General features: G+C 49.0%; 1 pseudogene; it reads right to left on the bottom strand.

Annotated features, from left to right (window-relative positions):
* Positions 1-11,148: 11,148 nt before the first annotated feature.
* Positions 11,149-14,649, bottom strand: part of LOC137314528 (zinc finger protein 585A-like) — a 915,457-nt pseudogene continuing 911,956 nt past the window's right edge.

Consider the following 14,649-nt stretch of genomic DNA (forward strand, 5'->3'; position numbering starts at 1 on the left):
GGGCTAATAGCTGGTATCAGACCACCAGGAGCTGTTAACAGTTTCATGTTGTGGAACTAACCTCTCCTGGAATATTTTTTCATAAATGTGTTTTCAGTGATTGGTCATGAGACAGCTCAGGGTCTCGGTGTTACAAGGAGGCAGTGCAGTGTCCTCTCTCCCAGATAACATGGTTCAGTTTAACAGGGATTTCAATGCATTTATTGGTTATCACTGTTATGAAAGATTATTTCATTGTGTGTGTATCTGACGCCGCTTCAGATGTCTGATTACTGAACTGAGTTTGATGCTGATTCTTTCACATCTCATTCTCTGATTAACTGTGGATGAATTCACTGTAAAATGCAATATTTCGAGGTTACGTTGTATCAGTTTGCACTTTATCTGTTGTAATCACGAGCCCTTCTATTTATCTGTCGATTATAAGTAGCAGCGGTGATGTTGGTGTTTTGTTAATTGAACAATGCCGCCATCTAACGCTGTACTTTTTAATTACAGGAGAAGGAATTTCAATTATTGTGAGGTGTGTCTGGAAGAGGGATTCAATTCTGTTTATTCCATGCATTATTGATGAAGTGAACAGTGTAGGTGAACAGGTGGAGACTTGGATGATCTGTGGACATATTAAACTGTTCACAGATGCTTCACCATTTAACAAACTGACATTAAGAATAGTATCATTGGAACATGGGGCTGGTGAAGAGAAAGCAGGCGCAGGATGTTAGGATTCACTCGGATGTGAAAAGGGGCATTGAGAAAGAGAGTGGAGACAGAGCGGAGACATAGAGAGGAGCGACAGAGAAAGTTACTGAGAAGGAAAACGAGAGGTAGGGAGAGAAGAAAGGAGAGAAATAGAGAGACAGAGAGAAAGATACACGTACAGAGACCGAGAGAGGGGGAGAGAGAGAGCAGCAGCGGTGTGAATAATTCATCGGAATGAACTGCTGAAACTTCCAGTACAATTATGAAGAGGAAATGTGATTTGAAGATGTTATTAGGACGTTGTCAGATTGTGAGAGTTTTATTGTACTCTCGCCGGGTGTGTTTATCGATATCAGGTCCTCAGTCTGTTCATTCAAATGTTCCATTTACTTGTTTACTGATTGAATACATAAACATAATTGAAATGTAATTAAAGAACAAAATCAGTGATTTCTTTATCACAATGAATTATTGGGATATTGTATTCTAGAAGCTGTGTGTCAGCTTCATTGAATAAAGGACGAGGCTAATTCAATTATTGTATTTTAATGTAATTTTATTTGATTATGCAAATTAAATTTATTGAACACATTATGTAACCAACGAGCAGTTCATTGACACTAATAACTAAAGAAATTAAAGGTTGAATTTATTGAATGGATTATGTTACTGGGACCTACAGATTAGATTTCCTCCAACACTCTGCTGCAGCCTCTCCCTGTGAATCCCAACCTCTCCTCCCACTTTATTGAATCCTCTGTCTCCTCATCCGTTGCCTCTGTTTATTCGTTTTCCCAAACCATCAGCTCCAGACTCCACTCCAGCTCCTACATGTCCTTCTCCGTGTCTTCCTCCCAATCTCACTCTCTCGATCGGCCTGCAGCTGTCTCTTCAATCCAATCCGAAGCTCAAACTCACCGCCACGGATCTTGGTCTTTCCCGTTTTGTGCCGGTCCGTGTCGGCTCTCTTCACCCAGAGCAACAAACCAGCAGCACCTCCCCCTGTCCTCTCAACTTCCCGGCTCTTCGCTCAATTTCTCGCCCATCTGGAGCCCAAATCCGGATTTAACCTGTTGGATTTCCGGTCTTTTAATCCCTTGTCCCTTCGCCACCGGCAGTGTTCCCTCACTCAGCCCTTCCAGTGGATCTGGTGCTCACTTTATTCACTTTCTATATCAATTTCCGAATTCATTAATGATAATTGTGTTTAAAAACATTTATCTGCCCGAACGCGCTGCCCAGGTCAGTGAATCAGATTCCACCGTTTGATGCAGCAACAAATCTGGAAATTTCACCTCAGTTCCTCTCAAACTGTTCCTTTATCGCCAGGTCTGATCAGTAATTTCTCTGCTTCATTTTCTCTCTCTCACAGTTAACTTGGTGGCGATTGTGATCCTGTCCCGAGGAAAGTGCGGACTCTCCAAATGTATCAGTGTCTACCTGGTGGGAATGGCAGTGGCCGATCTCCTGGTCGTTATCACTGCTGTCATACTGACCCGCATTTTTAATATTTATCTCCCAGTTTCATTCTTGACCATTACCCCCGTGTGCCGTCTCCTTCTCACCCTCAGTTTCGCAGCCACAGCGGCCTCTGTCTGGTTCACAGTGGTTTTCACCTTTGATCGATTTGTCGCCATTTGTTGTCAGAAGCTGAAAACAAAATATTGCACCGAGAAAACGGCGGCTGCTGTTATCGGGGTGGTGAGTGCTCTGAGCTGTTTACTAAACATTCCCGGGTACTTTGTATTTGACCCGGAATATATAATAGACAATGTACCCCGGGGTTGTGATTTGAAACTGACCTTTTTCACTTCACCCGCATGGGCAGCATTTGACTTATTTAGTCTTGTGTTAACTTCTTGTCTCCCATTCATTCTGATTTTACTGTTCAATGTTCTCACCGCCAGGCACATTTTAGCGGCCAGTAGAGTCCGACGGGGACTCCGGGGCCGCAGCATTGGAGAGAATCACAAGGATCCAGAGATGGAGAACCGAAGGAAATCCATCATTTTACTCATCAGTATATCAGGCAGTTTTATATTGTTATGGAGCACTGGAGTTTTTTATGTTATCTCTGTGCGTATAACAAACACCCAGTACGATATGGTTGGTGACATTGAGTCAGCCGGATTCATGCTTCAACTTCTCAGTTCCTGCACCAACACGTGTATTTATGCTGTGACCCAAACTAAATTCAGAGAGGAGCTGAAGAACGGGGTGAAATACCCAGTGAAACTAATTGTTACATTAGTTAAATCATAGAAACATCTGAAGTCTTTGCATCCGAAATTAAATAAAAGGTAAATTAGAGTAGTTTTTCACGTTTGGCGGTGCGTAAGACGGGCGGTAGGGGATAGGGCGCCCGTTATTCACCGAACCTGATTTTACTATCCATTGACATCAATGAGTTCACTAAACTAATTGATATCAATCCAATAATTCAGTAAATTTAGTAATTCCAGACTGGAATTATATTTTACCCGATAAATGCGGTGTTGTGAAATGATACACGATGTTATTCTAACATGAAATGATTTGCTGTTATTAGTTTAGATATAATATGATTTCAATATTAAATATTTGATCCTGAAATGTGTAAAATTAAATCCTCCTTTTCGGTTGATGATTATTTCCCATCACACACTCTGCCCGGTGGGATGGACTGAGGGTGAGCTGTCAGGGTGAGTCAGTGTCCTGTTCATTGGGACATTTGTTTTGACCAGAACAGAATAATAATGGACCAACACCCGGACCGTTACTAACTGGTAAAATATTAATGTAATTTTAAACTCCAGTGGGGAGTTCTGGAGATTGTTTCGTCTCTGAGCTGTTGTACAGCAATCTTTACTCACCGAAGCGAGATTAATGGGACATGAGGCTGGACCTGGTTACACAGGTCGATAAGAAAACCTCCTGATGCATTTCTGATACGATCAGGAGCCGGGAGATTACGCATGGCCGCAGCAGGCCAAGGGAAAGCTCTCCTGCTTCTCCTTGCTCAACAAATTATAAGTTAAAAAGAAACTTCTCCGTGTTCTGGACGCTCAATGCCCATCGAAAGGGCGGCTCCTTCACCCATTTGTGCCCAACATTAAATGGTGTTCCACGTACGTCATAATACTCTGATTTACATATTACACGTGGCCTGACCAGGATATTTCCCTCCACATGTTTTGAACCGATGCAGTTTGAATCAATGGACCATCTTGTTGGCTTCGAAGATTGATACTAGGGCGGAGGTCCGGCCGCTCCTCTCAGGACCCTACCCGCGATGGTGGAGGCAGGAACGTCACCAATAAAGGGACTGTTAGTGAACTGACACCATTTACTAGCCTCTACCACCCCATTTCCGCCAGGCGGGGATACTTAAAATCGGCCACACCTTTCCTGACCTATGCTCTAGTATCAATCTTCGAAGCCCACAAGCTGGTCCATTGTCTCAAACGCCACCGGTTCACAACAAGTGGAGGGAAATTTTCACCATTGCTTGGGGCTGATCTGGGAGAGCGCATCACCCGACTCTCATAGAACCGGCCCGATTTTAATTTCTGCTCCGTCCAAGCAGTGAAGGTGAAATTACCCCCACGTCTCTGACCCCAAGGTTAGACAGGTGTGTGAAAGCCATTCAGACAGTGTTTGCCAAACACTGACATGAATGTGGGAGATTGGATCCTTGTATTCATGTAAAAGGTGATAATCCCTCTCCACGGAGACTCATCCCCTATACCATAGAGTCGAAGAGGGGTTCATCCCCAACAGCTCGGTAATACAGGACGCTGTGGTGTATGGGCAGTTGTCCAAGATGCACACCGAGACAGATATTAACTGCTGCTGGAAGACCATCAACTCGGTCAAGGAGGCCGTTTGTTCCCCCAAAACCTGCTGGTCTTCCAGCCGAGGGAACGGTCCGTGGCTAAGTGTTGGCCACTGGCACATTCCAAGGTCCAGTATTACATGCTGAGGTGCATACTGAAGAGAGGTGCGGCTTACACAAAGGCTTTATGGGGAAAGGCAACCGTTTAAGGCTATCCCACCTTGTATTGTACAGCATGTATTACAAGATATGTACTGTGTTTTGAATTGTAATAATGGAAACGTATGATGTGTAATGTATTTGTTTTGAATCGTAATGTTTACATTGAACTGTGTGTATCCATGAATCTTACGAAATAAAGTATATTTTGAAATATTTTTTAAAAGTTCCAGTCTCACTTTGTCTGTTCTTATTGGACACCAAAGAGTGGAAACAGAGCCGGATCGTAAAGATGTGGGATGTTATACCAATAGCATCTATTGCAGGCATCAGTTGAGAAATAGGGAGTATTTTCTAAATGGTGAGAAATTAGGGACTGTCGTGGAGCAAAGGGGTTTGGGTGTCCAGGTACAGCAATCAATAAAACTAAATGCACAAGTATAAAGAATGAATGAAAGATCCCAATTTCGAGGCTGTCATATCCCAAGGTACCACTATCAGGTGCTTAGCCAACTCTCTAGAATTTGCTGATACAATCAGTCCACACTGCCTCCCTCGCTGGTCCATTCCATACAGCCAGCAGCACCCTCTGCATTAAGAAAGTTGCATTCAAGCATTCTGCTCATCCTATGCCCCAGGTAGAGAAGACTAATAGTGGCGGGAGGACCCAGACCATCAGCCTCATGTGAGTTTGGACATTTCTGTTTTTAATTCAGATTGTTGCATTTGCAATTTTTTCATTTTTTTGTACATTTCTATTTTTATATTTTGAACAAATTCTCCAAACCCTGTGCGCAGTGAGTGCTGACTCCGGGACCTTTGATTGACAGCTCTCACCTCCGCTCGCCTTCGTCCTGGGCTGACTCCTCCCATCACGTGACACGCGGCACCATCTCTCACATTTGCGCGCTGACATCGCGACGCGGACGTGCATCTCCGGCCCGAGGGACTCCGCGCATGCGCCTCGTGGTCCCTGTGCCACATTCCCTTCGCAACAGGCGGGCGCCGGGAGGATGATGATGGTGGGCTCGGGTTGGCAGGTGGGCGGCCGCTGCTGTGGGCGGGGGCGAGGCCGACACAGGGAGGGCCCGCACCAGGGAGCGGCCTGGACCCCGGGCCTGGGAATGGCGCAGTGAGGGCGGCCCGAGCTACAGCTCCTCTGACTCCAGGCTGAGCGGCGTTCATGGGGCTGCGACCCCCGGGATGGAGGGACCGAGACACGGGATGGAGGGACTGTGATCCCCGGGACAGAGGGACCGAGAACCCGGGATGGAGGGATTGAGATCCCGGGATGGTGAGACCACGACCCTGGGATGGAGGGACTGTGATCCCCGGGACAGAGGGACCGAGACCCCGGGATGGAGGGATTGAAACCCCGGGATGGTGAGACCACGACCCTGGGATGGAGGGACTGTGATCCCCGGGACAGAGGGACCGAGACCCCGGGATGGAGGGATTGAGACCCCGGGATGGTGAGACCACGACCCTGGGATGGAGGGACTGTGATCCCCGGGACAGAGGGACCGATAACCCGGGATGGAGGGATTGAGACCCCGGGATGGTGAGACCACGACCCTGGGATGGAGGGACTGTGATCCCCGGGACAGAGGGACCGAGACCCCGGGATGGAGGGATTGAAACCCCGGGATGGTGAGACCACGACCCTGGGATGGAGGGACTGTGATCCCCGGGACAGAGGGACCGAGACCCCGGGATGGAGGGATTGAGACCCCGGGATGGTGAGACCACGACCCTGGGATGGAGGGACTGTGATCCCCGGGACAGAGGGACCGAGACCCCGGGATGGAGGGATTGAGACCCCGGGATGGAGGGACGGTGAACCCAGGGATGCAGGGACCGAGACCCCGGGATGGAGGGATTGAGACCCCGGGATGGAGGGACGGTGAACCCAGGGATGGAGGGATTGAGACCCCGGGATGGAGGGACGGTGACCCCAGGGATGGAGGGACTGTGATCCCCGGGACAGAGGGACCGAGACCCCGGGATGGAGGGATTGAGACCCCGGGATGGAGGGACGGTGACCCCAGGGATGCAGGGATTGAGACCCCGGGATGGAGGGATTGAGACCCCGGGATGGAGGGATTGAGACCCCGGGATGGAGGGACGGTGAACCCAGGGATGGAGGGATTGAGACCCCGGGATGGAGGGACGGTGACCCCAGGGATGCAGGGATTGAGACCCCGGGATGGATTGATTGAGACCCCGGGATGGAGGGATTGAGACCCCGGGATGGAGGGACGGTGAACCCAGGGATGGAGGGATTGAGACCCCGGGATGGAGGGACGGTGACCCCAGGGATGGAGGGACTGTGATCCCCGGGACAGAGGGACCGAGACCCCGGGATGGAGGGACGGTGACCCCAGGGATGCAGGGATTGAGACCCCGGGATGGAGGGATTGAGACCCCGGGATGGAGGGACGGTGAACCCAGGGATGGAGGGATTGAGACCCCGGGATGGAGGGACGGTGACCCCAGGGATGGAGGGACTGTGATCCCCGGGACAGAGGGACCGAGACCCCGGGATGGAGGGATTGAGACCCCGGGATGGAGGGACGGTGACCCCAGGGATGCAGGGATTGAGACCCCGGGATGGAGGGATTGAGACCCCGGGATGGAGGGACGGTGACCCCCGGGATGGAGGGACCGCGACCCCGGGATGGAGGGATTGAGACCCCGGGACGGAGGGACCGAGACCCCGGAAAGGAGGGATTGAGACCCCGGGACGGAGGGGCCGAGACCCCGGGATGGAGGGACGGTGACCCCCGGGACGGAGGGACCGCGATCCCGGGATGGAGGGATTGAGACCACAGGACGGAGGGACCGTGACCCCCGGGATGGAGGGAACATGACCCCCGATACGGTGGGACCGCGACCACGGGATGGAGGGACTGAGTCCCCCGGGACGGAGGGACTGGGACCCCGGGACGTTGGGACCGTGACCGCGGGACGTTGGGACCGTGACTCCCGGGATGGAGGGACCGTGACTCCCGGGATGGAGGGACCGTGACACTGGGATGGAGGGACCGCGACCCCGGGATGGAGGGACCGTGAGCCCCGGGTCGGTGGGACTGAGACCCCGCGATGGAGGGACCATGACCCCCGGGATGGAGGGACCGCGACCCCGGGATGGAGGGATTGAGACCCCGGGACGGAGGGATTGAGACCCCGGGACGGAGGGACCGAGACCCCGGGATGGAGGGTTTATGACCATGGGATGGAGGGACCGCGACCCCGGGATGGAGGCACTGAGACCCCGCGATGGTGGGACCTCGACCCCGGGATGGAGGGACCGTCACCCCCGGGACAGAGGGACCGTGACCCCCGGGACGGAGGGATGGAGACCCCAGGATGGAGGGACCGTGGCCCCCGGGATGGAGGGACCGAGACCCCCAGGACAGAGGGACTGAGACCTCCACAGGACAGAGGGACCGAGACACCGGGATGGAGGGACCGCGAACCCAGAATGGAGTGACCGTGACCCCGAGGATGGAGGGACCAAGACCTCGGGATGGAGGGAAGGAAACCCCGGGATGGAGGGACCGTGACCCCCAGGATGGAGGGGCCGTGACCCCGAGAGGGAGGGGCCGCGACCCCGGAACGGAGGACCGCGCCCGCGGGAGGGAGATGGTCGATGAGACCGTCCATGCTCTGTTGTGAGATCTCTGAATGTGTCTTGTTCTGTTCGTGTGTTACTACATTGGCTCCCGGTACGGCAATGCCTCGATTTTAAAATTCTCATCCTCGTGTTCAAATCCCTCCATGGCCCTCAACCCTTTCCTCTCTCTGTAACATCCTCCAGGCCTGCAATCCTCATGTTCAAATCCCTCTATGACCGTCGCTCTCTCCCGATCTCTCTACCCTCCTCCAACCGATTTAATCTCCACCGATAATCTCATGTCACTCCACCCAATCATGGATTCTACCCCACCCATATATTTCCTCCTGCAGCCAATGTACACTCTACGCTCAGTGCTCGGACACTCAGTCCTGTAAAACACACAGTCAGTGCTGGCACACTCAGTCCTGTTATAGACACAGTCAGTGCTGGGACACTCAGTCCTGTTATACACAATCAGTCCTGGGACACTCAGTCCTGTTATACACAGTCAGTCCTGGGACACTCAGTCCTGTTATACACACAGTCAGTCCTGGGACACTCAGTCCTGTTATACGCAGAGTCAGTGTTGGGACACTCAGTCCTGTTGTACACTGAGTCAGTGTTGGGACACTCAGTCCTGTTATACACACAGTCAGTGCTGGGACACTCAGTCCTGTTATACACATAGTCAATACTGGGACATTCAGTCCTATTATACACACAGTCAGTACTGGGACACTCAGTCCTGTAATAGACACAGTCAGTGCTGGGACACTCAGTCCTATTATACACACAGTCAGTGCTGGGACACTCAGTCCTGTTATACACACAGTCAGTGCTGGGACACTCAGTCCTGTTATACACACAGTCAGTGCTGGGACACTCAGTCCTGTTATACACACAGTCAGTGCTGGGACACTCAGTCCTGTTATACACACAGCCAGTGCTGGGACATTTAGTCCTGTTGGACACATAGTGCTGTAATACTCAGTTCAGTTATAGACACAGTCAATGCTGGGACACTCAGTCCTGTTATATACAGGGTCAGTGCTGGGACACTCATTCCTGTTATACACACAGTCGGTACTGGGAAACTCAGTCCTGTTATGTACACACTCAGTGCTCGGACACTCAGCCTTGTTATACACAGTCAGATAAATAAATAACTGCAAACAAAGAATGAAATCTCCAGGACCTGATGGTTTCCACCCCAGAGTATTAAAGGAAACAGCTCGGGAAATTGCAGATGCATTAGTCATAATTTCCCAAAGCTCTCTCGACTCAGGAATTGTGCCTTTGGATATGAATGTTGAAAATGCCACTCCGTTATTTAAGAAAGGAAGGAGGGAGAAACCAGGAAAATACAGACCTCTCATTTTAACGTCTATTGTGGGGAACTTACTGAAATCTATCATGAGAGACAAAATTTGTTGGTCAAAGAGAGTCAACTTGGATTTGAGAAGGGCAGGTCATGTCTGACTAATCTAGTTGAATTTTACGAGGTCACTAACAAGGTGGACAGGGGAGTGTCTATGGATGTTGTCTATATGGACTTACAGAAGGCATTTGATAAGTTTCAGCACAAGGGATTAATAGAATAATTAAAAAGAAAGGGACCTTGTGACTTGGGTTAGAAATGGTTGGGAGGCCGGGGAAAAGAGTAGGGATAAAGGGAATGTTCTTTGATTGGCGGGATATGACCAGTGGTGTCCCCAGGGATCTGTACTGGGTCCTCAGCTTTTCGCCATATTTATCAATAACTTGGATGAAGGAGTAGAGAGTTATCGGTCCAAGATGACACGAAGTTATGAGGCACAGTCAGTGGTGTAGATTGGAGCAGGAAGTTACAAATGGACAGTTTAAGTGAATGGGCAAACTATGAAAAATGGAGTTCAATGTGGGGAAGTGTGAGATCATTCAATTTAGAAATAAAAAGGAAACATTGGAGTATTTTCTTAAAGTGAGGTACTGGGAATGGTGGAGGAGCAAAGGGATTTGGGTGTCCATGTACACAAATCACTAAAGGCTAGTGCACAGATACAAAAAGCAATCACAGACGAATGGCCTTTATCTCAAGGGCTGGAATACAAAGGGGAGGAAGTGATGCTTCAGTTCTACAGAGCCTTGGTTAGAGCCCATCTGGAGTACTGATCCTCACCAAGGATATATTGGCCTTGGAGGGGGGACAGTGCAGATTCACCAGAATGATACTGGGGCTTGAATTGTTAAATTATGAGGACCGGTTGCATAAAGTTGGTTTGCATTCCCTTGAGATTAGAATTTGAGGGGTGATTTGATCCAGATATTTAAAATGATAAAGGGATTCGATAGGGTAGAAATAGAAACTATTTTCTCTGATGGGGGAACCCAGAACAAGAGGACGTAACCTTAAATTTACAGCTAGAGTGTCTAGGAGTGAAATCAGGAAGCTCTTTTTCACACAAGGGTAGTGGGAATCTGCTCAGGCTGATTGAAGTGGACCCTGTGATATAATAGAATTTTCTGTCCTGTCAGACTTGCTCATCTTGTAGATCCATCTTTTAAAAAGGTGGAGGAACTCAGTTCAAAGATGGATTCCATTCACTTCATTATAATTCCTCAAACTGCTTTTCTTATCATCGAGATCTCAAGGACTAGAAACACTGTGTTTAAAAGAAAGCTGATTCAATTGACACTTGGACAGAATACGAAACTCCAGCCCAGTTCAAGGGTGTCATTAACACCAGAAACAAACCCCCAACTGTCAGAATGAACATGGTTCAGTCCTGGATGCAGCAATAACAGCAGCAATAACAGCAGAATCCAACCCCTGCAGTCACATGTGAACTCGCTGGTGACTCAGCAGGTGGGATGACTAAGGGAATCCAATCCCACACACGTCGTAGGTGATCGGCCTCTTCCCAGTGTGAGTATGTTCATGTCTCAGCAGGTCCCATGTTCTTTTAAAGCTCTTCTCAGAGTTAGAACATTTCAGGGGTCTCTTATCAGTGTGAACAAGTTGATGTTCAATGAGGTGCGATGACTGAGTGAACCCGCTCCCACACTTAGAGAAGGTGAACGACCTCTCCCCAGTGTGAATTCGCTGGTGTGTCAGCAGGTTGGATGACCGAGTGAATCCCTTCCCACACACGGAACAGTTGAACGGCCTCTCCCCAGTGTGAGTACGTTGGTGTGTCAGCAGGTCACTTTTTCTTTTAAAGCTCTTCTCAAAGACAGAATATTTAAAAAGTTTCTTATCAATGTGAACAAGTTGATTTTCAATGAGGTGAGATGACTGAGTGAATCCCTTCCCACACACGGAGCAGGTGAACGGCCTCATCCCGGTGTGAATACGTTGGTGTGACAGCAGGTGGGATGACTGAGTGAATCCCTTCCCACACTCAGTGCAGGTGAACTCTCCAGTGTGAACTCGCTGGTGTCTCAGCAGGTGGGATGACTGAGTGAATCCCGTCCCACACACGGAGCAGGTGAACGGCCTCTCCCCAGTGTGAACTCGCTGGTGACTCAGCAGGTGGGATGACTGAGTGAATCCCTTCCCACACACGGAGCAGGTGAACGGCCTCTCCCCAGTGTGACTGCGTCGAGTTTCCAGCTGGGATGGGTAACTGAATCCCTTCCCACAGTCCCTACATTTCCACGGTTTCTCCATGGTGCGGGTGTCCTTGTGTCTCTCCAGGTTGGACGATCAGTTGAAGCCTCGTCCACACAGAGAACACGTGTCTGGTTTCTCCCCGCTGTGAATGGTGTGATGTGTTTTCATACTGTGTAACTGGTTAAAGCTCTTTCCACAGTCAGCGCACTGGAACACTCTCACTCGGGTTTGTGTCTCGGTGCTTTTCCAGTTACACTGATGTTTGAAATCTTTTCCCACGGACAGAACCGATGAACATTTCTCCTTCTATGTTCAAAGGCCGATGATCTTCAGGTGCTGGTGAATTGAGTGACTGTCAGATCTTGATGTCATGTTTGGTTTGAGTTTCCTGTCTGCAAATCCTCCCCTTGTAATACCCTGTAAAAGTAGACAACAAAAGTCCTCATTGTGGATACAGGATAGAAATTCAGAACAGGCAAATCTAATTTCGATGGAACATTCTTCCTGCTGATTCTCTCAGACTGTAAATCCCCGTCCCACACACTCACCCTTCTCCCTCTGCTGAAATCCAAACCCATCACACCATCTCCAACATTTGGGTTGGTTTGGAGGCCTTGAACCTGAGTTGGGAAATACAATTGGAGAAACATGATACAATTTCGAAACAAAAGTAATTAAAATCAAATAATCAGAAACGGTTCTGTGGGCGACGCGCGCAACAGAACACTGACCCACAACCTACAACTAATGGCAGCCGGAGGGCCCACAATCCCCCGCGCCCCAGAAACCCCTCTATCTCTCCGAGGCGCTGATTTCTCCGGCCAGCGGCTTCTGTTTTGCGCCAAGTGGGAAACAAATTTTGTTTGGGCTGTGGGTGAGTGTTTGCGCCCGGTTACACAGCGTGTCCCTCTCTCTCTCCGCTTCAAGTGCACTTCTTTCGGCTCACAGTCTCTTTTACACATCTAACTGACTGGAACCATTTATAGCTCCTCTCGACCCATCTTTTGTTTCTTTACTTGACCCATTACCACCCTCCTTCCCCTGCACCATCAGCCCTATTGTCGCTTTATCACTCCTGCCCTCCACTCGATCACAGACCTTCCCTTTTGTTCTTTCCCTCCCACTCCCTTTCCCTGGCTCTCCACTTGCTGAAAAACTGTTAAAACTTTAACTTCTTCCAGTTCTGACGAAATCTTAACTCTAACCTGAAGCGTTAACTCTGTTTCTTTCTCCACAGACGCTGTCTCACTTGCTTTGCAGCATTTTCTCTTTATATTTCACATTTCCAGCATCCGCATTATTTTGTTTTTGATTGGATAAACCTCGCCCTTCTAAACCCCATCAGAGAATTATCAGCAAGAGGGGATTACAATGGGGGATGAGATTACCCCGAATGCCGCGCAGGGTAGAATACGGTCTATCTCCATTCGAAGGGGCGCAATGCGCAGGCGCGGCAAGGGCCACTGGCCGGAGAAATCAGCGCCTCGGAGAGATAGAGGGGTTTCTGGGGCGCGGGGGATTGTGGGCCCTCCGGCTGCCATTAGTCGTAGGTTGTGGGTCAGTGTTCTGTTGCGCGCGTCGCCCACAGAACCGTTTCTGGAAATACAGACTGAGGAATTCAGAGCGGGTTTGATGAACATACACTGACCGTACAATGTAGAACAGAGTTTCTCAAACTATTTTTCTCGTGACACAGTGGAAGAAAAACACTTCCCTCAGGCTGGAGTTTCACCAAATCCCAATAAAGGTCAGTCCATGCTCGCTCTTCACTTCACTTCAAGTAATAACTAAAATAAGACATCGACGTTGCTTGAAAAACATTTTCAATACAGTATAAATACAGTAAAAGAAGATCAGGTTGAGTTTCACTTCCTTAATGTGAGGGGTGGGTCTGTCAGTTGGTCATGATCTCGTTCCAATCTGGATCACAGGATGAAAGTGCTTCACGCATATCAGGTGCGCTGTTGAGTTTCTTTCTCTTGTTTTTAACCTTGTCAACGTCGAACATCCCAGTTCGCACAGGTAGGTTGTTGTGAACGGCAGCAACAATAGAACAGTAATCATAACAGAGGATATTCTTTGAAAGTACTGATCCAAAAAGATGACAATCTGAATGACTTGTGGCGTGTTTTCAGTGTGCCATCACTGGTGAGTTGCACAGGCTCGTGTTCTTGCTCAAGCATTAAGTTTAGCTTCAATATTGATTCAGGATTTTCGAAAACAAAATGATCTTCCAACCAAAACTTTTCCTTCAAATTTACAAATCCCTCTTCAGGGAAGTAGCGACGAAAATGGTCAGACAGAGCAGCGAGATGTAACTGTGTGACACATTTCATTTCATTCCCTTTTTCTTCATTGATGCTGTTCTCCTCAATGTGTTGGAACAGTGTGAAGCAGTTTTTTGAGCTCCGCTCCCATTTCTGAGCGTAACTCTTCAAAAACCCTGCAGTTCAGTGAGCTTCCTTTAAGGAAAAACCCATTCTCATTCCAAGCCATTATGGAGAGTGCAGTGCCCAGAACTGAGCACTGAACTCTAAATGATGCCTAACCAGAGCTCTGTATAACGGTGACATAACTTCCACTGCTTTTTATTCTAATTCCCTTGAGATAAAGATCAAAGTTTAATCTCCATTTTAATTTTTTTTTGTGATTTAATAATCACTTGTAGTGATTTCTGTACTTGGATCCCGAAATTTCTCTCCTCCCCCACAGTTCCTAGCTTCTTGCCATTTAGAAAATACACTGATCTATCGTTTTATGGTC

The sequence above is a fragment of the Heptranchias perlo genome, unplaced genomic scaffold, assembly GCF_035084215.1.
Source record: "Heptranchias perlo isolate sHepPer1 unplaced genomic scaffold, sHepPer1.hap1 HAP1_SCAFFOLD_52, whole genome shotgun sequence".
NCBI classification, from domain to species: domain Eukaryota; kingdom Metazoa; phylum Chordata; class Chondrichthyes; order Hexanchiformes; family Hexanchidae; genus Heptranchias; species Heptranchias perlo.